At 33.7% G+C, this 23494-nt stretch overlaps 1 long non-coding RNA gene across 2 annotated transcripts; it reads right to left on the bottom strand.

Moving 5' to 3' along the window:
* Positions 1 to 3136: 3136 nt before the first annotated feature.
* LOC115441200 lies at positions 3137 to 7741 on the bottom strand. Of its 2 annotated transcripts, none has more exons than XR_003938436.2 (4): positions 7482 to 7741; positions 5916 to 6022; positions 3500 to 3721; positions 3137 to 3197 (listed from the first exon to the last, which is right to left on the bottom strand). It is a non-coding gene; the product is annotated as an uncharacterized LOC115441200 (long non-coding RNA). The 2 variants fall into 2 exon arrangements; XR_005112407.1 differs by lacking the exon at positions 7482 to 7741 and adding an exon at positions 6115 to 6201.
* Positions 7742 to 23494: the final 15753 nt, after the last annotated feature.

Here is a 23494-nt window from a genome sequence, read left to right as displayed (position 1 = left end):
ATTGAGTTTAAAGTTTATTTATGTGTGCGTGTATAACTACACAAAACGGTATAGTATGTGTGTTTCACCTATGTAGTATGCATATTAAGTATCCGTTTTTTTTTAAAAAAAGCGGCGATAGCCTAGTTAGCTGTGGAATGGACTGCCGAGACGAATGTCCGCAGATTCAAATCTCAAGGGCACATACCTCTGACTTTTCTAAAAATTATGTGTGTATTCTTTGTGAATTATCACTTGCTGTAACTGCGAAGGAAAATATCGTAAGGAAACCTGCATACCTGAGAAGTTCTCTATAGGAATTTCGAGGGTATGTGAAGTCTACCAATCCGCACTAGGCCAGCGTGGTGGACTAAGGCCTAATCCCTCTCAGTAGTAGAGGAGGCCCGTGTCCAGCAGTGGAACAGTATATAATACACGGCTGATATTATTTTACCGGATTTTTTGATTCCGTTAGTTTGGTCACAGCGCGTCCTTTGTAGGTTATCTAAGACACGCTAAAACATATGTAATATCACTTCCAACTAAGTAAATAACAGACTACAAAGCCATATTGCATTGATACAGATATCAATTAATCTAAGGCTTTGTCTATAAAGCAAACTTCGCATACATTTGTACGCAAACATTCGTAACATGTTCATTGGATTGTCATTATGAACTATTCTGGTAAAGTGATCATTATTCTCGCGTGGGATGAGTACAGTTCTGCTGAAAGACCTAAATATGTAGGATTTATGCATATTTATTTTTTGAATACCATGTTCACTGTCACTACAGTAGTAATCTATACATATTATAAAACAAAATCCCCTAATAATTTCTTATGTTTACGCGAAGCTTAAATATTGAAATAAAACTATAACGGGAAAATTATAATATCATAAAAATCGAGATAAAATCCGAACTAAGTCTCCTTTTGTATATGTGTGTATGTTAGCGATTTTTTTTTTCAAAATCTACGGAACTGATTTTTATGAAAAAGTGGTATGGAGATAGTTTAAGACCCTGGGAAGGTTGTAGGCTAATTTCTATTCCGGGAAAATATATAGCGTGACTTTTATGCCGAAAAAAAAAAAACTTTTACAGGTGGGCAAAGCCGCGACCATAATCTAGTAATGCATTAAGAGGTTTCGAGACTATTTTATTCATAAACATTCCTAAATTAATCTCACATTTGAGTAAAATGTCAAGTAAACATTAATATATTAGATTATTAATTTAACCAATCTTAAGTTCTCATCTCAGCTAACTCGGTGCTGTTACATAAACAATACCCTGCTGTCTAAATCCGTCATATTGTGAATTAAGACGTCCTTTAAGTTGATGTTATTTTGGGTGTATCGCTTCCTTTAAGGGGAATTGAATCCGCACTAGGCTAGCGTGGTGGACTAAGGCCTAATCCCTCTCAATAGTAGAGAAGGCCCGTGCCCAGCAGTGAGATAACATATAATACAGGGCTGATAGTATTATTATTAATTTGGGTTTATTAATTAGCAACTATCTTAAGATTTCGAACTTAATTTGACAGCGTCTCCGCTGACATCGCATATCGGGGCGAACTTGAGTTGCAGCAATTATACAGCCATAAGAATTTGTTGAGAGCAATTACTTAGGGCACGTAATAATTCACTATTCTAATAAATGGAACAATATTTTGTTATAAACTCCCCAGTAACAATCATTGTATTCCATAACAAGTAGCACGCTTATCAAAAATAAACTATCCTACATGAAGTTAATATGACACTTAAGTACGTGTATAAAACAATATAGTTTACATTATTTAATGAAATGAATGCCGTATACACGGAAATTATATGAAATTATTAATATTAATCAGAAATATTATTACACTACGGAAATAAATTTAGCTCATAAATTATGTAAACATGTAAAGACTAACGACAAACATCGCTGGATCTTAAGACCCTTCGGTGAGGGCGGTATCTTGAGTCAACTTTAAGGATTTGTTTCGCAAAATGTCACACACAACATAATCTATGTAAAGCAAACATAACTTTGAATGGAATTATGGAAATGTCTCGGTAGCTTAGTATCATTGCGTGTGCGGTACGGCTTCCGGGTTTAGGTCTCTAGTTCAAATCCCTGATATGGGTAAAGTGATATGGGTCTTTTTTTACAGTATCTTTGAAATTTTGCCGAGTTGATGACAGGCTCGCCTCCTATTACATAAGACCAAATATATGGTGAAAAGTGGGTGCCCTATTTGTATCTCTGCCTTCCTCTTCGGGATAAATTCATGACGTGTTTTGTTTTGGAATGTAAGGAACGTCAGTCGATAACTTTTTCAAATTTTAAACTTAATTTAATTTACTTTTAAATATTTTTTTGATAATACGTAATTAAAAATAAAATGTTCTAATGTTTTTGTTAAATAATACCGATCGTGTAGACATGATTGACATTATGTTTTACGGACATATCATAATTTAATTACCATGACTTCATTTGGATATTCAATTTTTAAGCTTGATTGACACCTAATGCCTTATCACCTCCTACACATTTCAAATCATTTTTTCATAGTTCCACAAACCAAAGGCCACGTATAACTTAACTAAATAAAATACATTTCTAAGGGTCTTGTCAATTATTTATAGATAAAAGTTTAAAGATAAAAGTTCTCCGTAAATTATTAATGACCATCGAGACGCCTCCAAGAGTCCAATCTCATAGGAAGTAAGTTTGTATCGTATTGATTCTAATGGCCCACGCAATACATAGATAAGTGTTTTTTACACGGGCAAAAGTAGCTGCTCTTAAAAGCCATTTTGGTAAATCAAATTGTATTATCGGGCAGTGTATTTGTATTAACCACCCACTTCTTTAACTTCGAGCCTCCAAATTTGTGGACAGACAATCCATTACATAGAATAATACTTTTGCTCGCAACCCCGTCTGTGTGATAGTTTTTATCGGGATAAAATGGGCATAGAATTGAACTGGTATTTAAAGGTGTCATATGTCTGAGGAACGGAGACTTTCGAATACATGACGGTGGTGGTGGTGGAGCTGCTGCACGAGGGTATCGGAGTGCGGAGGCGATGTCGCGCACGGAGTAGACGGTGCTGTAGCGCTGGTGCGTCCTGATAGACTTGCTGGAGTGGCACCGCGCGCTTGCGCGCCTCGCTAAGTTTATGGCGCTGCTGTGCGAAGCCGACGGCGTCCACCACACGCTAAAAAGAAATGAAGGTATATTACTATTAAAACTTACGCGAGACATATTAAATTAGTCGAAAACAACACTGTTTTACTCATGTACTAAAGTAGTCGGAATCGCCGACTAGTTTCGACCTATTAAGTAGGTCATCCTCAGGGGCGAGTGCTAAGTATAGTGCCAGTGATCGAGAGGCCTCCGCGACGCGACGTCCTTTTAGCTTACTTACTTACTTACTACTACTACTTACTTTAGTACGTGAGTAAAACCATGTTGTTTTCGACTAAGGTATATTACGTTTATATTAGTATACTAGCTTACGTTATTTATGACAATAACATATCTTAGCGATAAATTTATAGATAGGACATGTCACTCCTATATATTTTTTCTATTATCACTTAGCGGTTATAGAAAGGCATCTTCTCTACGGCCCTGAACATCCCAGGTTTAAATCCTGGCGTGGTCGCCATGTATTGTTAGATATTGATTGAGGAGACGTAATGCTACGACGACAGCTCGTTTTAGACCCTTTAGTGTAAACTGAAAATTATATTTAAAATTATTTTATAGAAACTGCAATTAAATTATTGTACCGATTTTATATAGAAAATACAAACGCATAACAAATAATGAAAAACCTTCAAATATAATAAGTTAAGATATTGTTTTATGTGGTTCTGAAATGCGTGATTTCTTAAATTTTACAACCTTATCTCCAACTTCATCACAAATTGCATGCAGCTTTGCACGCGTGTAAAAGTTTTCCGGATAAAATTTCCGCTATTTCCCCGAGACAGAAATAAGAAAATCTCCATAACAAATTTCATCGACATTCGTTGGGTAGTTTTTGAATTTATCGCGTTCGGTTAATTTTTCGCGATTTTCTTTTATAATAGGTATATACTAGTTTTGCCCGCGGTTCCGCCCACGTGATATAGTTCTTCGTTACAATCTCAAAAGTTATAATTTTTCTCATTTTACAAAGTTTTCATTACTGCTCCGTTCCTTTTGATCGTAGCGTGATGATATATAGCCTTCCTCGATAAGTGAGCCATCTAACACTAAAATAATTTTTAGTTCGAACCAGCAATTCCTGGGATTATCGCGTGTAAACAAACAAACAAACTCATCAGCTTTATATAATAGTAAAAAGTATCCTATATCAGTCTCCCGGTTCTAAGCTACCTCCCACCAATTTTCAGCTAAATCGGTTTAGCCGTTCTGTAGTTATAAATAGTGTAACTAACACGACTTTTCTTTTATATATACATATAATATATAATATTATAAAACAAATTTTAATTAAGTTCGTTCGGGTAAGATCGGATACGGGATAAGATCGTATAACGAAAAAATACCAGGGATCTATGGTTATTTTTTAGTTTAAGCTATGTAGGCGGCTACGCAGTCTGTTTTTGCCCCACCCTATATACCACAGCTGATGCTACGGCCAAGAACGGGTATGCTACGTGCATTGAAACAAAAAGGTGGATTTAGCTCTTCTTAACATTTTTGAGACTTCTGTTTGATTTTGTGGGCCTTAACATACTATCATTAGAAGCGTTATTAGAACGGAGTCCGAACTTACCCCGCGAAGGCCCGATCTTTTCTAAGGCTTTTAAATTTCTATACAGATATTATCATCTATGTTTAAGCTTACACAGAGAGAATTGTAAGATGATTAAATTATCCCATAAAGTAGCATTAATAATAACCAGTTGCATGTATAAAATGATGTTAATATTTTATGAGAAAAAAATTTTCGAGACTCCTCGCAACACACCGAAAAACCGTCCGAAATTAGCCGAACGCATTCTATATTATATATAGTAACGCAATGTCAAAATGACCCTGTATAATAGTATAGATATAGATCCTAATAATATTATAAATGCGAAAGTTTGTGAGGATGGATGTATGTTTGTTCTGCTTTCACGAAAAACTACTGAACGGATTTGGATAAAACTTTACAGTAATATTGGTTATACATCAGCATAACACATTGGCTACAATTTATAATGATTTTGTGTAATTTGGTCACAATATAACAATATATATCAAGTAAGTCGAAAAAAAATCGGAAAACTCCTTCACGCGCGCGAATCCGCGAGCAAAAGCTAGTAAATAATAAAGAGATACAGCATCCTTTGCTGGTCAACATATTGTATTTTAATTTATTGATAGTTTGTGCCCCAGCACGAATACCGGTGCAATGATCACTTTGCCATGCTAATATTATAAGAAAAGTGTAAAATAAGGGTCATTTTGGCGCAAGTACGTTCTATATATCGTGGAACTGTAAATTTTATGTTTCACCTATAAGTATATTTAAAAATATTATTTCTCTTAAAATGAGGGAGTTACGGCCTAAAATTGGTTTTATAGTAAATTATTTAAAAATGTAAAATTTTAATTCTTATAGGTCAAATAATTCATTAAAATTTTACAACTTTTACATACATAAATTTAATAGTATTTGTCTAGAAAGCAACTTGATAGGATAACAAATGAAGTTCAGAAATATAAAATTTGATTTTCTGCCTCTATTGTAAAGTTGACGTTGGTCCTTTACGATATTCGAAATTTCGACCAATATAGACATAATTAGTTTCATCTTTACGAAAAATATAAACATTGCTTAGTAATAAAGTCAACAAAGGTATATCAGAAAGAAACCTTAATTATAAATATGAAACATTTACGACGCAATAAGCTAAATAATGGCAACACTAACCTATGTCATTTAATAAATTATCCTTTTTATACGACTAGAGATTACCAAAGTCTTAATGTACGTGATATCTTCTCGTTATTTCTATTTATGCTGTGTAATCTCGACTCCTGCAATGGACACATTCCCCTTTACCGAAGATTCAATATCAATCAAAGAGTTTTAATATTATATGGTTCAGATATTGGGAATATTGTCTTACAAAAATTTGGGCTCTATGGTTTCTCAATCTGCCGTTATTAGTAAAACGCCAATGTAAAATACTTCATATTTCCATGTCGTGATTTGGATTTTTAATGCGTATATTAAGCATATTTTCTGTAAATATGTTATTTTTGTATTATAAGGAAGCTGTGACATCTATATAATATTATATATATACAGGCCTTTTTGTCACTTCTTTTTGAGGGCACGCTAATTCCCGAAACTTGTAAGTCCATAATTTTGTACCCTCCCTTCTTGTACTTTTAAGTGCATTTTTCGATATTTACCTAGACGTGACGTCTATGCGTTTATATAAAAATCAGGAATTTAACTATAAATTAAGCTACATATACCTAAATATTTGTACCTGAAAAGGTCTATTTTTTATACCTTATCCTTTCCACTAAGTTCCGGTTCGTTAGAAAGGTTTGTGGAACAGGCAATAAGATAAGGGTGGCAGGTGTACAAATGTAAAACATTTGCTTGTATGTCGAATTATTTTGTGTAATCGACCATCGTTTTTGTATTATCTCGGTGTAAAGCCCGCGTAATTGTTACGACTGGCGGGGAATAATCATTGCTCACCATCCGTGGGGACTATCGGACCCCACTACAATCATCAGGTGCAATTATCAATCACATCGCCGCGTCCCTACAAAAATAAAACACTATTGGACCCCACTCCCATTATCATAAGGTGCAGGTCACTTATCCATGCATGTAAAAAAAATACGCTCTATCAATCACGATTTTCAATTCAGATTAATGAATGGCTTGGAATGATCAGAATATTATTACTATCTCGTAGAAAACTTTGACAGTCATACATGACTGATGAAACAGTTCTAAAATAAATATTATGCACCAGTGGCGAAGGGTGAAGTTTTTCAAAAGTGAAGCCGACACAAAATATAGGTACTAATATGCATAAATAAAAAGCGGCGATAGCCTAGTTGGGTGTGGAACGGACTGCCAAGACGAATGTCCGCAGGTTCAAATCCCAAGTACACACACCTCTGACTTTTCTAAAATCATGTGTGTATTCTTTGTGGATTTATCGTTCGCTTTAACGGTGAAGGAAAACATCGTGAGGAAACCTGCACATCTGAGATGTTCACTATAGGAATTTCGAAGGTGTGTGAAGTCTACCAATCCGCACTAGGCCAGCATGGTGGACTAAGGCCTAATCCCTCTCAGTAATGGAGGAGGCCCGTGCTCGGCAGTGGGCAAGTATATAATACAGGGCTGATATTATTATACGCATAAATGTGGTCTGCAAATCGTTAATGATGATTAGATACTACATGAAAGGGAAGCCGGCACGAATCGGGTTATATGGACCTTTCGCCACTGATATGTACTCACTGCTTACTCCATTAAGGTATGATTTCGTATATTTAAATCTGTTATCACGCGATAAACGCAAATATAGTTCGCGTTTCAAAAAATCGTGTCGTCAGCTCGTTTATATAACACGCCTATGGACCCTTAAGGTCCTGCTCCGAGCAAATGACCTTGAGTATTCGTGCCACACATTTACGGCGGAGTTACGGGCTGGAATATGCAAAGATTCACAAATGATTTCTTTAAAACAGCAATTTAAAGCCTTTTCGAAAATTGTAAACTACAAAATATTCCTCATGAATTTGTCTATCTGACAATTTCAAAAATTTGTGTCATTTTCAGTATGAAATTAATGAAACAATGAGCATATAAAAAAAATTTAACAACTAAAGTAAAGATAACATATTGTAGAAATATGACGTTTAATTCCCTTCTTTATATATTTTTTTTATCTTTAACATTTACCAAATATTCTGTCTCATCTGTTATCATGACCTTTTTATTTGCTTAAATACATTCGTCTTATGAATTATATTTTAAGAAGTTCGTAAAAAGAACAAAAAAAAAAACAGATGAAGACTGGAAAAAATCGTTAAGAAATATCCGTTGCGTACAGTTATTATGAGAAATAGTCCTTGGATTATTTCTCAAAATAAATTATTAGTTTTAATGGGGGGAGCACCTTAAATACCTGGGTCCTTTGCGCTTGATGACGGTCCGCCCACTCTTGTCCTCGCTGACTTTTCTTTTTCCACTATTATTGGAACAGGTACCTTAATTAGATAATTGGATGTAAGTAATGAAGGGCTATTTTTGTTACTACGGTAGAGCTTAAGATGTTTAGACTTGACAGTATAGTACACCTATTCTTCAAATAAGTTATCATTTAACCAATAATTTTAATAAAGCCGATTCTAAAACAATAGTGCTACTAGCCTAAATTATTAAAGTCATAACGTATATTTTGCAATAACGTTATTTATTTATTTAAACTTTATGTACTGTAAAGGTATACGGGTGGTCTTAATGCCTGAGACATTTTCTAACAGTCCACCTTTGGGTGATGCAGAGATGAGACAATGTGGGTGTAAGTATATATATACTACATACATTATAATTCATTAATTCGCGTAGGATTCCTCTATGTATATTCCAACAAAATATAAGTTTATTTTAACAATGAGAACTCAAGCGCGTAGCGATGACGTCACATCGTAGTACTACGCTCCAATAATATGTAAATGATGGCTTCAATATATTTTTTACATATCAGTGGCGGTGTTAAAATTTCCGAAAAGGAAGCCAACTCAAAATGTAGGTTTTTATTTATGTATATTTCGGCCACTATGCTATAAATATTAAATATTTATTAGCTAATAAGTAATATTTATTTTAATAATTTGCTTACATATATTATGAAAGAGAAGCCGGTAGGAATCCATTTGTATAGACCCTTCACTTCTGTTACGTGTAGTGCTAATTTTAATAAGAGATGTATTTATGAGATAATATGTGGGTCATAATTCAGCTCAAATACACCTATTTTAACTTGAATTGACACACATTGTTCCAGCTCTCCCTAACAAACGCCCACATTCCCAGAATAATCGGTGCGCGGCAACTGTCGACTATTGATGGGTGACCGGCAATCTCGATGGCCACATGAATGCAGTACAGAGCAATATTATTTTATTTCTAGAGAGATACATATATGGGTGAAATCACAATGGCAGGGCAAACGTATTCGTGTCTAACAATTCAAATTAATTGATTAACTAGTAGTTGAATCATTTAAATTTTTTTTTTCAAATTCATTTTTTTTTGTAAAGATTCATTGTAAAGATTTTTTGAGAAACATCTAATTATAGATTATAATATCAGAAGCTGACAAAACTTATTAAATGTAATAGAGTAATTAGTCAAATAAAGTTATCATAATATTCAAATTTTTTTATAAAAATTAAATGGAAAACATCCTAATTTTAGAAGCAACGCTAACTCTAATTTTGACACAAATTTATAACCTACCCGTTCCTAATTTGAAATTGGATAAAAACTTCATGCATAATTTTGCGACATTCTTAATTTGAAATTTAAAAAAAATCATACAAACATTTTGCGTTAACAAAGGTCAGAAAGGGCAAGGAAGCAATAAAGTATCAACGTAAAACCGCCGTATAAACAACAATTTAACACCGTGTCCGAGAAAGTGAATGTGGGACCTTTAAAATTAGCACTATTATAGCACGAGTGGTGTTTCGTGTCTTGAAAAGAGCGTCGTATATTTTTATGTGGCGAAGGATCCAGAACTTTACAGTGTTTTACAATAAATAGTATAAATTGGCTTATTGAATGGTCGTTTATTTTGAGTCTCCTTACCTAACATTTTAGTCTTGTAAGTCATAAAAATATATATTTTATAATATTCCAGTCATATAGTCATGTCAACAGTACAAATAAATTTGTATTAAATATTACTCTTCCTTATTTGTTTCGTCCTTTCACTATTCATTAATTTAATAAAGTATGAAAATGTATGCCAGTTCACTTTCATTTGCCTGACAACAAAGTTGGGATGAATACAATACGTGGAAAAATAAAGCGTGGGAAGTGACGTTTTATTAGATACTAGCTTTTGCCTACGGCTCTGCTGGCGTGATAAATTGTTTCCAAGATAAAAAGTAGCCTTTACCACTCAGGAGTAATGTAGCTTCCTATTAGTGAAAATAAAAACAATCGGTTTTGTAGTTCCTGAGAACTGCGTAAAACAAAAATACTCTTCAGCTTTAAATAATATTAGCGAAAATATTTTTTTCTGTTACTTTGATTGACGAGACGAGCTTGCCATTCGCCTAATGGTCAGCAATACGACCGCTCATAAACAGTAGAAACCAGTAGTAGATGGTATACCACTGCGCTTGCCATCCTGAGACATAAGATGTTAAGTCTTATTATATCCAATAGGTAGACCAGTTACAATGTTCTTCAAACCAGGACACAACAGTCCTGGTTTGATCTATGCAGTACACACTGCTGCTTGGCAGCAGAAATAGACATACCGATAGTACCGATAATATCGCTCGATTTATGACCATATTATATTTTAGAAGTATGGCCTTTATAAAAATGACTTTTTGTTCATCATTAACCTGCTTTTGAATTTAGTAGTCGGTCTGTTACGCTGTCACGGTTTAAAAGATCTCGATGGAAGTATGGATGGAGTTTAAGATACTGGGAAGTACCATTTCCAACTGTCGTGGTGTGCCCTCATTTGCACGTGAAGAAATCGTATGTTAATGTGTCTGCTCTGATTGGGTGAGTATCATTGAGTGTATTAAAATGTCATAAAACTTCTTTTATACTAATATATCTCTTATATATCCATCCTATGGTTGTCTGTAAGAGATTGCCTTGTGCGATAAGACCGCCATTAATAAATAAATATATCTTCTCATCCCGGGATAGAGTTCTCCCACGCGGGCAAAAACAAACACCCTAGTAAAAATATAAAACAGAAATCTGTGAATATATCGTGCCCGTTCAAACGTAAGCATCGTTGCACGCGTCACGTGACCGTTATGATTTCGATACATAACGCTCCTGTAGATCAGGGGTTGCCATGCTTTTAGAGGGAATTCCCCTTAAACGGACATCGAGTTGATTTATGCCATTGTCTTACGGCGAATTTCAATATCCCTTGATTAAATAATCTCATATCTCATTTTCTGATAAATTATTAGAATAAATCAACCGTAGTAAATTAGGTCATATTTTTTTTTTAACTTCATTTTCGCTATTGATTTCTTTAATATAAAATAAAGGGACAATGAGGTTATTACTTAAGTATTAGGTAAGTATTATTTTTTAAACATTTATAATTTTATTCGTATGACATATGTACTTAATATCTTTATTGATTTAGAATCTTTCTACTTGTCTAATAAAATACCAGGTGGTAACAACAATCTAGAAGTTATTCTTGAAGCTGGCAACAATCTACGGCGCTGTAATAACGGGCAATTCATTGAACCAGCTATCGCATACAAACTGTATGCACTAGCAATTTCAACACAATATCGCGATAGCTCAGCGAATTGACGAGAGGTTGATGGTTCAAACCTGTCAACAAGCCTCTGTGTCTGATATTTAGAATTCATGTATTAATTATTCTTCAGTATAGCACATTTTCGGAAAATCTAGTGAGGAAACATACATATTATAAGTATAAAGCTACAATAAAAATTATAGTTACTTGAAGTCTATTAATCTGCATCAGGCTTGCTATACTGGACGTCTTATCAGAAGAATAAGCCTGTGATTAAGTCATTTGTATGATATTGTAAATGTATTCCGTTCATAGGTAGAAGTGTAGTTAAATGACCAAGGGTACAAATAGATGAGCGCCCGGACCCTTCGCGAAAAGCGCTTATCTGATGCGAGGACTCCGGAGCATAAAGACACTGGTCAAGGTCTGGAAACTCTCCTGCACTACTCCTCGTGGGCATAATGAAGCTATGCCCCTGTTCACAGCGTCAAGGAAAAATATTTCGACTAAAATCCTACTTATATTATAAATGCGAAAGTTTGTGAGGATGGATGTATGGATTAATGTATGTTTGTTCCTCTTTCACGAAAAATCTACTGAACGGATTTGGATTAAATTTTACAGTAATATTGCTTATACATCAGATTAATACATAAAGTACAATTTATAATAATTTTATGTAATTTGGTCATAATATAACGATACATATCAAGAAAGTCGGAAAAAAATGTATCCCGGGAAACTCCTTCACGCGCGCGAAGCCGCAAGCAAAAGCTAGTCCACAATAAAAGTAAAAATATTTTTTAGTTTATCTACAGTCAGTTAATCTTAAGATTCAACAGATCTCTTGTGTCTTTATCGAAAATCAGGTCTTATATTGTCACCTTAGATTTAACCGTATAGATAAAATACCTAAGTATAATGTTACATAATGTGCTGAACTAACACTTAAAGTAATGTTGAAATAAAACTGAATAAAGTATTTTTTGCAGTTTTACATATTTAATTTTACTCTTGACATTTTGCTGGCTTAACAGCATTCAGCACGGAGCCATGCGGAAACATTGGAAATAAAATTAAACTTATTAAATCGCGTATAAATCAATTGCATAGTATTTACGCACCTAAACATGAGAAATAATTTTTAATTATGATGTGACATCAGGATGTCTTTTAACAAAAGCTAGACCCGAAACACATTTCATTGTTACGTTAACATTTGTTACGTTCCGAGAAACGAAATTGTGTCTTCCGTTACACAATCGGCTTATCGCTACTGCACTGAGCGTGTGGTAACTATACTAATAAGCAGAAGTTTTTGTTCGTTAAAACGTCCAGCTCTGCACCTTCTGCTCCATATCTGATAATTCTTCACTAATAAGATACTTTACCCCTGAGCGCTAGTGGAGAATGGTACATATACCTATATTAGGTATATGGGTTGGTTTTATAGTGCAAAATAATAAATAATTAGATTACGTTTTATACATAATACTTACATTATTTAAAGCTCAATGGAATAAGTTTGTATGGCAGAAGAGCGAACTAGAGAAAAATATGTTGCCAGTAAAATAAAAATGGCAATACAAGAAAAGTTTATTTTTATAGTTGGCAATAAGTTGCTTAGTAATTATCATAAAGCTGACAGTGTGGATCATTCCTAAAAGCTTACTAATTAGTTGAAAATATAAGTATTTTCAGCTCCTCCTTATGTTTTTATTTGATTTCATTAGTTGAGCTTCACCGCTCGGTGTCTTAAAACGCTCGCCTTGCTTTTATAGGAGTTTCAGAGGCGGTGTGAGGGCAAGTACAAAATAACAAGCAGTTACTTTTAATATTTATTTACATTAAAATATTGTTAGTTTCGGCTTCCCTTTTGAATTTTTAACTCTTTGCAGTGCATATTGTTGCCTTCATCACGGGAAGTTTTTACATGAACTGAGCAGAAGCTAGAATGATAATAATATTCAGTGTCTTCACGAATTGAAATTTAGGTGAAACGTTAAAACAGACTGTGATAATATTACGTTTAGACGCATTTCAGATTTATGCGTCTATCAAGTTTATTTCTACAGCATATGCCGACGTGTAATACGAGTATCTTGAAATAGATTTCTCTGAAATAATTTAAGGCTACACAAATGAAAATTTCAAAATTTATGAGGCTTTACATTGTTGAGAGATCGATTAAGAGTATAATGATATTAATAGCGGCTTCATAACTTTTATTAGTCGTAACATTTAAATTTTTCATCGTAAAACTACTTTCCTTGGTGACGTAATTGTACTGTTGTAGACCACCATGCTGCGGTTTCGGGTTTGAATCTCGAGTCGGGTAAAAGGATTGAATTTTTCTGCTCAGTATAAGCCCGTCATCTAAAATCGTTCCAGTAAATAGCAATCGGCTTGCCATCTATTACATGTGTGATTACACTGTCTATTCTCGAAAAGCCAAAAGGTTATGCTGCATTTAAATTTATTTCTTCCAGAATTTTCTTTAAAAATTCATAACGGTTGCACATTTTCAATGTACATATTTGCGTTGTCTAACAAGAATATAGTGCTTCGCCCAATTGTTTCCGTTCCTTGCAATTGTCGGGATCAAAATGTCACGAGAAAGAACCATCCAGTATGATGTATGTCGCTATATTAAAGGCATCCATCATTTTTATAGATTTATAAATTTTACATTTCCCCTTGTTGGCAATGAATATCAATTTATGTTGCAATTTATTTGTAACATTGACAATGTCTTAGATTTTAAGATAGAATTTCTAAGTTAGCAGTGGTGGGTCAGTTAATGTTAAGAAATCAGAGCTTACAAGCAAAATTATAACTAAAATTGCATTTTTTTCTTATCTAGACTACGTGTAGGTCACTGACTTGGTAAGTATAATGAAGACGTTAATATATGTAGAATATAAAAACGTTGAAAACATACGAAGAGTTACAAAAAAGTAACTTTAAACAAATAGGAATTTTACGAGTGAACATTTCAAAATCAGACACTACCAGTGGCAAAGCGTCCATACAACCGGATTCCTACCGGCTTCCTTTTTAAATTTATTTACGTTTGCCTTCTCAGGATAGTAATTTAAAAAATTACGTACTTCTTATAACTATCAATATTGATTGTGTTTATTTGATATTACAAACTGCCTAGCCCATATTATATTAGTAGGGTATTATGGTATTTGTCGAGGGTATAATTTTCGTTTATCGGACCACAGGAGCCAATTTTCCTCTAACCCAAATCAGACTAATCCATTATAGATAAATTAATTGCGGCTTCATTGCGTATTCTACTACATCGTAGATATTATGATACTTGTTAAACTATAAACGAAAATGCAATTATGATATAATATTATAATGTTTCACGTAAGTTTAATTAATTACTTACATATCTGAAATTTTGGGCATCGTGAAACGTATACAAAACTTCTTTTGAAAAACCGATAGTAATTTTGTTAAGTCAACTTCCAAGGCTGTTTAGATAATAATTATTGAAAAAGTATACTCTAACAAATCAAACGAAAAATTGTTCCGCAGCCACACATATACATCATAGCATAATGTATTTTGTGAAAGATTTTTTTTTTTGGCTAACTGCTGCATTTATCACCGGGTTACCTTGCTAGTTAGCAAGGTAACCCAGTTGTCCAGTTGGACACGAGTGATCCCTGGACTTAGCAACAACAGCGACCTCGGTAAGGGAAGAAATAGGGGAAGGATGGAAACTTCGTAGGTTGGGTATAGGAAAAATGTTCGCGGGCCCGTCCAAGCCTCAATGTGTGTTTTGGCCCGCGACGAATGTTCCTCAATGCTTGGGTGTGCATTCTCTGTGAAGACTGAGCGCACAAAACTTACCTCAGGGGAGAATGTTAATGAGTTAACGTATTTAAATCAGTGTGAACAAAAATATGTAGACGTAGAGCGTAATGTATGCTCGTTCCGATTTTGACAATGGCAAGACTTCTGGTTGCGTGTTCTAATAGCTTATCCACCTCTTTATTAAAATATATCATTGACTGTCGACGGAACACTAGAATAGTATTAATGTACAAAATAATAAAGAATATTGTGTAAATACAATAGAGTCCGTGTTAATAATTTAATTATTTCTTTACAAAGCAAACGTGTGCATTTAGTTCAAACGATTGTTAATTTTTTTGTTCACATGAACATTATTTTAGACTTACTGCATCTGACATTTATACATTTTAGAGATATTAAAATATTTAATTTAATTATGGTGTTTTATATTTAGTTTTTATTTAAAATAATTAATTTTAAGTAACTGAGTATTGGCGTAGGTTTGTTGCGTGCTCTGGGACGAAGAACCCGTAAGAAATTAGAAAACAAAATAGATAGTAAAATATAACATACTGATATACTCCCCGACATGGCACTACACCGAAATTCGAATACATTTTGTCAAAGTGCAGAACGTTTATACATTTTACACCGTCTTCTATCTAACAGAAAAGTATACAATATACATAACCAATAAACAAACATGACGATCCGAGCAATATGAAATGCGGCAAAGTTTGCGATACGTTGAGACCAAACATCACGACCTGTGCAATATGACAATGAAGTCTTCGAAACGTTGACAGAAAATTGTAATATAAAATCGCGATAAAATCAGAAAAATAGTTTTATATCAATCATCATAGAATTTCTAATAAAAATATTCTCGCAGTGATGAGCATAACCTCGACTCTTGTATCCATTATTTACTTATTTATAAAGTTTGATCGTTATCATACCATGTTAGAATTCATCCTAATTCGTCGAAGCAATTGAATTCCGGCACTTCTAACATGTCACATGTTACAATGCCGCCTGTATCGAGTTCATTACGTCGTTTGTTAATAAAAATCTAAACGAGTGACACGAATTACATCCGTACTTTGGGAAGATAAATGGCAGCTTTATATCTACGCCTTAAGACTGATTTTTCAATTAGAAAATAATACCCTGGCTGAATAGAAAAGTCAAATAATTTTAGTATTTTATTCATAAAACTGATATTTTTAACTTATGTAGATTAATGGGTAGAAATAACTTTTACCAGACATAATTAAAATAGGTATTCGATAGTACTAGTATAGTAGCAAGTCATGTTGAACTTTAATGGCGGGAAAATTAAGAGTTCCTGCGGGATACTTCGCGGAGTCGACGGAAATCGTAAATAAATAAATCTTCTTCTACAACTTTATTACGCTACAATTCTTAGAATAAAACTGTTGTATAAAATAATATGTTTTGTTCTTAGAAGTTCTTTGTTCCAACATACGCAAGTCTATTCAACTCTTACTGTATTGTGTATACATTATAAATAGCCCATGGTTTAAATAAGACTTCAATGACTGGACAACTTTTAATACAAAGGCTAACTTTATATTTACAGGTACTTAAAACATTAAAAAATAAAATAAATGTTATTGGCGTTTTAACTCGAATAGAGCCCTATGCGAAAAGTTAATTATGGAAAAGATGTTTTGATTTTTACCAACCGAACGTATATGTGCCTATTTCTTAAAAATACTTCCTAAGTCCTTTTTGAGGAACTTTTATTCAATAATAGTGATTTGATCACTTAGTTCTCCGTCCGTCAGTCCGTTAACATAATTTTTCTCAAAAGCAGCTCAGCTGAGAGGTATCAATTTAAAGTTTGTCAATAACTCAGGTTGGTTGGTCTCTTTCAGTTATGAAATTATCAAACTTATAAGTCAACGCGATCAAATATATGAATGTTTGTCACATTTTTGCGCCTATTTTGCTATTTCACAAGAGAATCAAAACCTTTAGTACCTCCTGTTGAGTTAGAATTCTGAAATTTGACAACAAATATCTTACAGCACATGTAAAACAAAAATTAAAACCATCAACATGTATTTTGATAACAAAAAAGCTGATTTGTACGGAATTCTCGGTATACGAGTTCAAATCACACTTGTCCTGATTTTATGCTACCTGTATTTGGCTTTGATAGACCCTACAGCAAGAGCTAATGAAAACATGTTCTAAAACGATTAAGATGACAATCAATTGAATATTAAATATATTTCAAACAAAGCAAAGGCCATTAAATGAGAAAGAAAACAAGCAAATACATGAATAAATAAATGAACAAAAGATAATACTTCCGACACAATTTAAAATCGCTAGCGGCACATCACCGGCTTACCTTGAAAACCTTTTAACCTTTTGTATTTTGAAGTCCAATTTATACGATCTTTGATATATTTCCCAGTAAAAGATTTAATTTATTTCGTATCGAGGAAATACACACACTCATGCCTTTTATCCCCGAATATGCCTACCCGAGGCAGAGACGCAACTGGTGCAGACACTGTCCGCGTGTGTATTCCGTCATAATATGATAGGCCTATCGCCTTATTTCTTAGTTTCACCACAGACTTAATAAACAAATGAGTATGAATGTGTGTCAAATGCAGTGTGCAATGGTTTTTTTTCAATTCATTTTATGTATTTCTCATCGATATTATATAAAAATATTAGGTTTCTACAATTCGTCTTCACAATATAAACTTTGATTGAACCAAATTTTATACTCCTTCGTACGCAAAAGTTTCGTAAAGAGTATAAACAAAGTTTTTGTTTCATGTATAAAATATATTATTATGTATAGACAAATATTTTTTTGAAAACACGTTTTTTCATTACCTAAATTTATTTTTGTTTTATTTGATTTTAATTTTTTTGCAAGTCAAAGGGTTGTTATAAGGAAAAAAATAGAGATTGAAAAAAGAAGGAGATATGTAAGCTCCCCTAAATAAAATACGATTTCACAGGGTCATTTTTACATTGCGTTAATAAATTAAACCACATGTTCGACTTTGCCTCAGATAACATTGTGCCAATTTTATCACATTCATTCATTGGTGATTTCACCAAAGAATATCGAATATTGTCTCCGAAAATACAGATTTTAGTTGTCTAATTATTTCATTACTAGCTTCCGCCCGCAGCTTCGCCCGCGTGGATTTCGGACTTCAAAAATGGAGCCGGTCGCGAACTTTCGAGAATGTTCGTTTTAGGAAGCTACTCGTTAAGTGATTCGCTAGCCTCTAGGTGCCAAGCAAGCCGCCTGCCTGTGCGTTCGCGACCTTATATATACACAAAAATAATCCTTATAGCATGATTCAGTATTCACGCGTGATGGCTTATTATTAGCGTATTTCATGTATAACTTTGGTGTTTCTATACCGATTTCTATGATTCTTTTTTATGGAATATTTAATAATGTTCACTTTTTAATTAGGGATGAATGAGAGTGTTATAAACGTAAGAGTAGACAAATATAATGAGAAAGCTTCGAACTGCTAAGCTATCGGGAGTTACACGTGTTATTGTGAGTCAACCATAAAAGATAGACAAATGTTGTCGTAGGATATTTTTTATATAATTTTAAGGAGAACATTTCCGTCATACATGATTTCTGTGTAGCTTTAACCATTAAGGTTGCACACGCGACCGAAGATTAAAAATGGAGTAACTTCTCCCGTTTTCCCAACATTTCCCTTCACTGCTCTGCTCCTATTAATTGTAGCGTGATGAAAAGTATACTATAACCAGCTCAGGAGTATGAAAAATAATTGTACCAAGTTTCGTTAAAATCCGTCGAGTAGTTTTTGTTTCTATAACGGTTATACAGACAGACAGACAGACAGACAAAAATTTTACTAATTGCATTTTTGGCATCAGTATCGATCCCTAATCACCCCCTGATAGTTATTTTGGAAATATATTTCATGTACAGAATTGACCTCTCTACAGATTTATTATAAGTATAGATTTTGTCATTTAGTGCGAATACGGTGTGTGCGTATGTATGTATTTCTGACTCAAAATTTGAATATAAATGATGCTGCCCTGGCGTTGCATTCTCATGTATTAGGGCGTGTGAAATTAAAATTACTTTTATTGATATTTTTTATTCTAAATTTACACTTTTTTATTTGATATCTACAGTTCGAGTAACTTGTTCTAAAGTATTATTTTTAAGAAGATAACTATACCTAAACGAAAGTGTTGTTTCATCATAATGTGGTTTCATTTAGTAACGCGATGTCAAAATAATCCTGTACATAATTAAATAAACTTTATAAATCTTCTAAATCATTGTAGATTAGTAGGCGTATTGACGACAATTTCTCTCGTAGCAAACTAAAAAAAATATTGTTGTATACTTTGGTATATCGGTATTCGGTAGCTATCTTGTAATTCATCTGTCATTTGATATGAACAGTATACCCAGGTATCCCACACACTGCCCATACAAGAATCTTCATCACAATGTATTTTGAAAGGCGTTCTAGAAACTTCGTATGGATAGCAAATAGCGAGTAATGGACTTGCATCTATTGTTATGAGACAATAAGTGGTGTTCTTTGTTTGAAACAGTGCGTTTCTCCTCAATACGTATCTGTCATGGGCCGGGTTAAGAATAGGATATGGGGGGCCATGGTTTTTATTGCAGAGGCGATTAAGTAGGTCACCCAATTTAAATTGTCTACACCGCCCATAAATATTTACAACTAGCTGACCCGACAGATGTTATCCCGTATTAACTATGAATTTGCAGCGCGCATTCTGTCAATCGCTGAAATTAACATTTTTTGTTAAATTTTCTATCTTTCCGCTCAACTTCCTTATTTTTTTCTTTCATAAGATCCTTCTCCTGACAATAACAAATACAACAAAAAAAAAATAGTGAAATCGGTCCAGCCGTTCACGCGTATGGCGTGACCAAGGGAAATAGGGATTCATTTTTATATAATTTATATAGATATCTATATTACGATGGTATAAATGACACCAACATTATAGTGGATACAGTTGGATTAAGTGCGAGTTGTCTAGTTGATTTACCTATCTCTGATAAAATACGTGAGTATGTGTAGGTTATAACAAGTATGTCAATGTAATGCCAACTAGAAATACTATGAAATAAAAAAGTATTCTAAACTGTAATCGAATCTTCAGCTAAGACGTACGGACTGTCCATCCATCGTACCATATGACCCCTATAATTGGCTTCTGAATCCGTCCTATGTAATTTAACGTTGTTCACATTTCACTTTGTTTTCCTCTACGTTGAGTTTTATTGGATTTTCATTGGCCCATGGAAAATAATGTGCATGCGTTGTTTTCAGTCGAATACCTTCGCACGGAATATTTATTTTCAGGTCAAGCAATAGAGGATTACTCTGTCTAACATTTTAATCAAAATGACGTTCTAAACAATTTTTTTTTACATGTACCATGTACACACAGGAGTGTTGGGTCGTGGTGGTTGGTAGTGGCTTTAGGCACGCGCAACCTTTGATAATTAAGTGACGTTGCTGAGAGCAACCCACTAACGGTTTACGAACCTCAGCTCAAGACGGTCACTGGAAGAGATGAGACATGCGATTCGGGTACACAAATGTGTATTTAAATATTATGCCTGCATCCTATAAGAGTGGACTGAGTCTTAAAATTTCCACTTTTCATACTTAGTTATAGTTTCACATCAAATACTTTTACTAGCTTTTGCCTGCGGCGTGAGAATTTTTTTCCAATATAATTATTTTCCCGGGATGAAAAGTAGCTTATAGCAGGAATAATGTAGCTTCCTTCTAGTGAAAAAAATTAAAATCGGTTTAGTTATTCCTGCGATTAGCGCGTTCAAACAAACATTCAAACCTCAGCTTTATAAATTAGTATTAATGTTCATATTTCAATGATTCCGTGTTTAATGTCCACGAATATACTAATAGACATATAAAAATGGCGTATGTAATAAATGAGAAAGAATATTGGCTCTCATTATACTGAGCCTGTTTTTACAAAGGGGACAAAATGTTGCAGTTATAAAGTTCGAAATTTAAATTAAAATGTACGTTGGCTCATTTAAAATTACAATCTTAATTAAATTGCAGATGCAACTGGCCTTTTCGTCCATGAGCGAGCGTTTCGCGTAGCGCTTCACACAAAGATATAACTTTTACAAGAGCTGCTTTGTAGAGGACCGACTTTTCGCTGGGACATAGATGACGTACCGATCCTTTGAGCTATACAAGCTGAAGGACTCTTAGAATTCTCCAAGTTCTGTATCTTATCCTTTTATTTCTCTTGTAAATGTTACTGGCTGATTTCGCGGATCCGTTTATATACTTTCTGTAATAAAACTGAGCTATGTCCATTGTTCAATATCTGGGTCAATTTTCATATAGTCTTATTATGTTTAGCGAGTTTTTTTAAAGTGTTCAGCGGCTTATAACCCTTGTGTATTGAATATTTGAGAAATCTAATGATTTACACAAAAATAATGTAGACCCAATTGATACTCATAAATGTTTGATCTTGTACCTTTTAACAAAATATTTTTTTTATAAAATAATAAATGTAATCATTATTTTAAATAATTCAGAACAATTGAAAATCTTTTGATTAATATGTTGGATTTTATTCCGTTTTATGTCATTTATAAATAAATAAAATTGAAAAATAAAGCTTACAAAACTGTTTTTGTTTTGTCTTATTGTTTTGTAATTATAATTTATGTTTTTAATTTCCTAATTCTTTTAGGCAAGAAAGTGTTAATTCGATAAATTTTTAATTACCATAATAAATTCCCCGCCAATATAAGTCGTACCTAAGGGGAGAAAAGTTTATAAAAACCTGTTTCTAAAATAACAAAACATAAACCTACCTACAAAGAAGTTGCTAAAACAATTTACATAGGTACGTAGCATCATCTCAAGAGATGTTATTTGACGCAACAGGATCTGCCTTTCAAACGAAGCTCGCTTTACAAAGAGTTTACTCTTCTATATATAAAACAAGTATTTGAAAAACTTCGTACTTGGCGTCTCAAAACACTTATTGGGAGACCATTTGATATAAATGCTTCATGTTATTTAAAGGTATTATATGTTGTATGCATGACGCATTTTTTTCTAATATCGGCTCAGCAGTGACCATACTGCACCTGATGGTAAGTGGATGAGGGTCCAATAGAATATCGACTGAGGAGAGATGATTACCCCTCGACAGTCGACACAATTATGCCGGTCTGTTGAAACTGGTTATACACAGGCTGATCCCGGAACGCGACACACTTACGTGGGCCACTATGGCGGGTTTTAACACCGTGTGTCGGTGGTTGCTATCAGGGCGGTAACCAGTTACCACCAGCAAACCGCTGTCTACTTATCTGATTGATGCATGTGACTGGTCATCCAGTGTTACACAAAAGCGCTGTCGAACCTATGCCCTACTGTGGACAAAATACTGTTCATTATATAACATTTAAAAGTAATACAACAAAAAATCACCACTATAAGTTTGTTTATCTCATAATTTATGAGTCTGACTGTTATTTGAATTAAATTATTCCGACTTGGAATAAGCATTTAATCATTGAAAAAAGAAACTACAAATATAAGTGTCGTAGGAGTAATTTTTTGTTCATGTAAATGTTTTAATTTTATTTAACATATTATTTTTTACCATGATAAATCTTTTTGAAATTTCAATTTTAACTTAATGTTTTATTTATTAGATTTTAAATACAGAACAGGCCCGCCGAGATTTAGTAAGCGGGCCATCAGACTAAAATTAAAGAAACTTTTCTCAAGATCATTGAACTGTATGCTAATTTTATAAGAACAAAACCATTCAGTTAATTGCGTTAATTATTTGACTGCCTTGGTAGCGTAGTTGTCTGACGGTGCGACTGCAATGCTAAGGTCTCAGGTTCGAACCCGGCTCGGGTTTAATATATTTCGTTTTTCTACTCAGTATTAGCCCGCATTCTAGAATTTGTGCCAAATTTGGTGATAAATTCCTCGTCCAATATTACATCATGGGATTTGTTCAAGTGAATAAATAGGTTATAACAGTGACGTATTCGTGGCCATTTTAGTTCAGATTTTGAACAAATAGTTTATATGGACGTTCGTGTCTA

Source organism: Manduca sexta, chromosome 15 (genome assembly GCF_014839805.1).
Source record: "Manduca sexta isolate Smith_Timp_Sample1 chromosome 15, JHU_Msex_v1.0, whole genome shotgun sequence".
NCBI classification, from domain to species: domain Eukaryota; kingdom Metazoa; phylum Arthropoda; class Insecta; order Lepidoptera; family Sphingidae; genus Manduca; species Manduca sexta.
The sequence above is the reverse complement of the archived record's forward strand: the minus strand, read 5'-3'. Positions and strand labels throughout refer to the sequence as shown.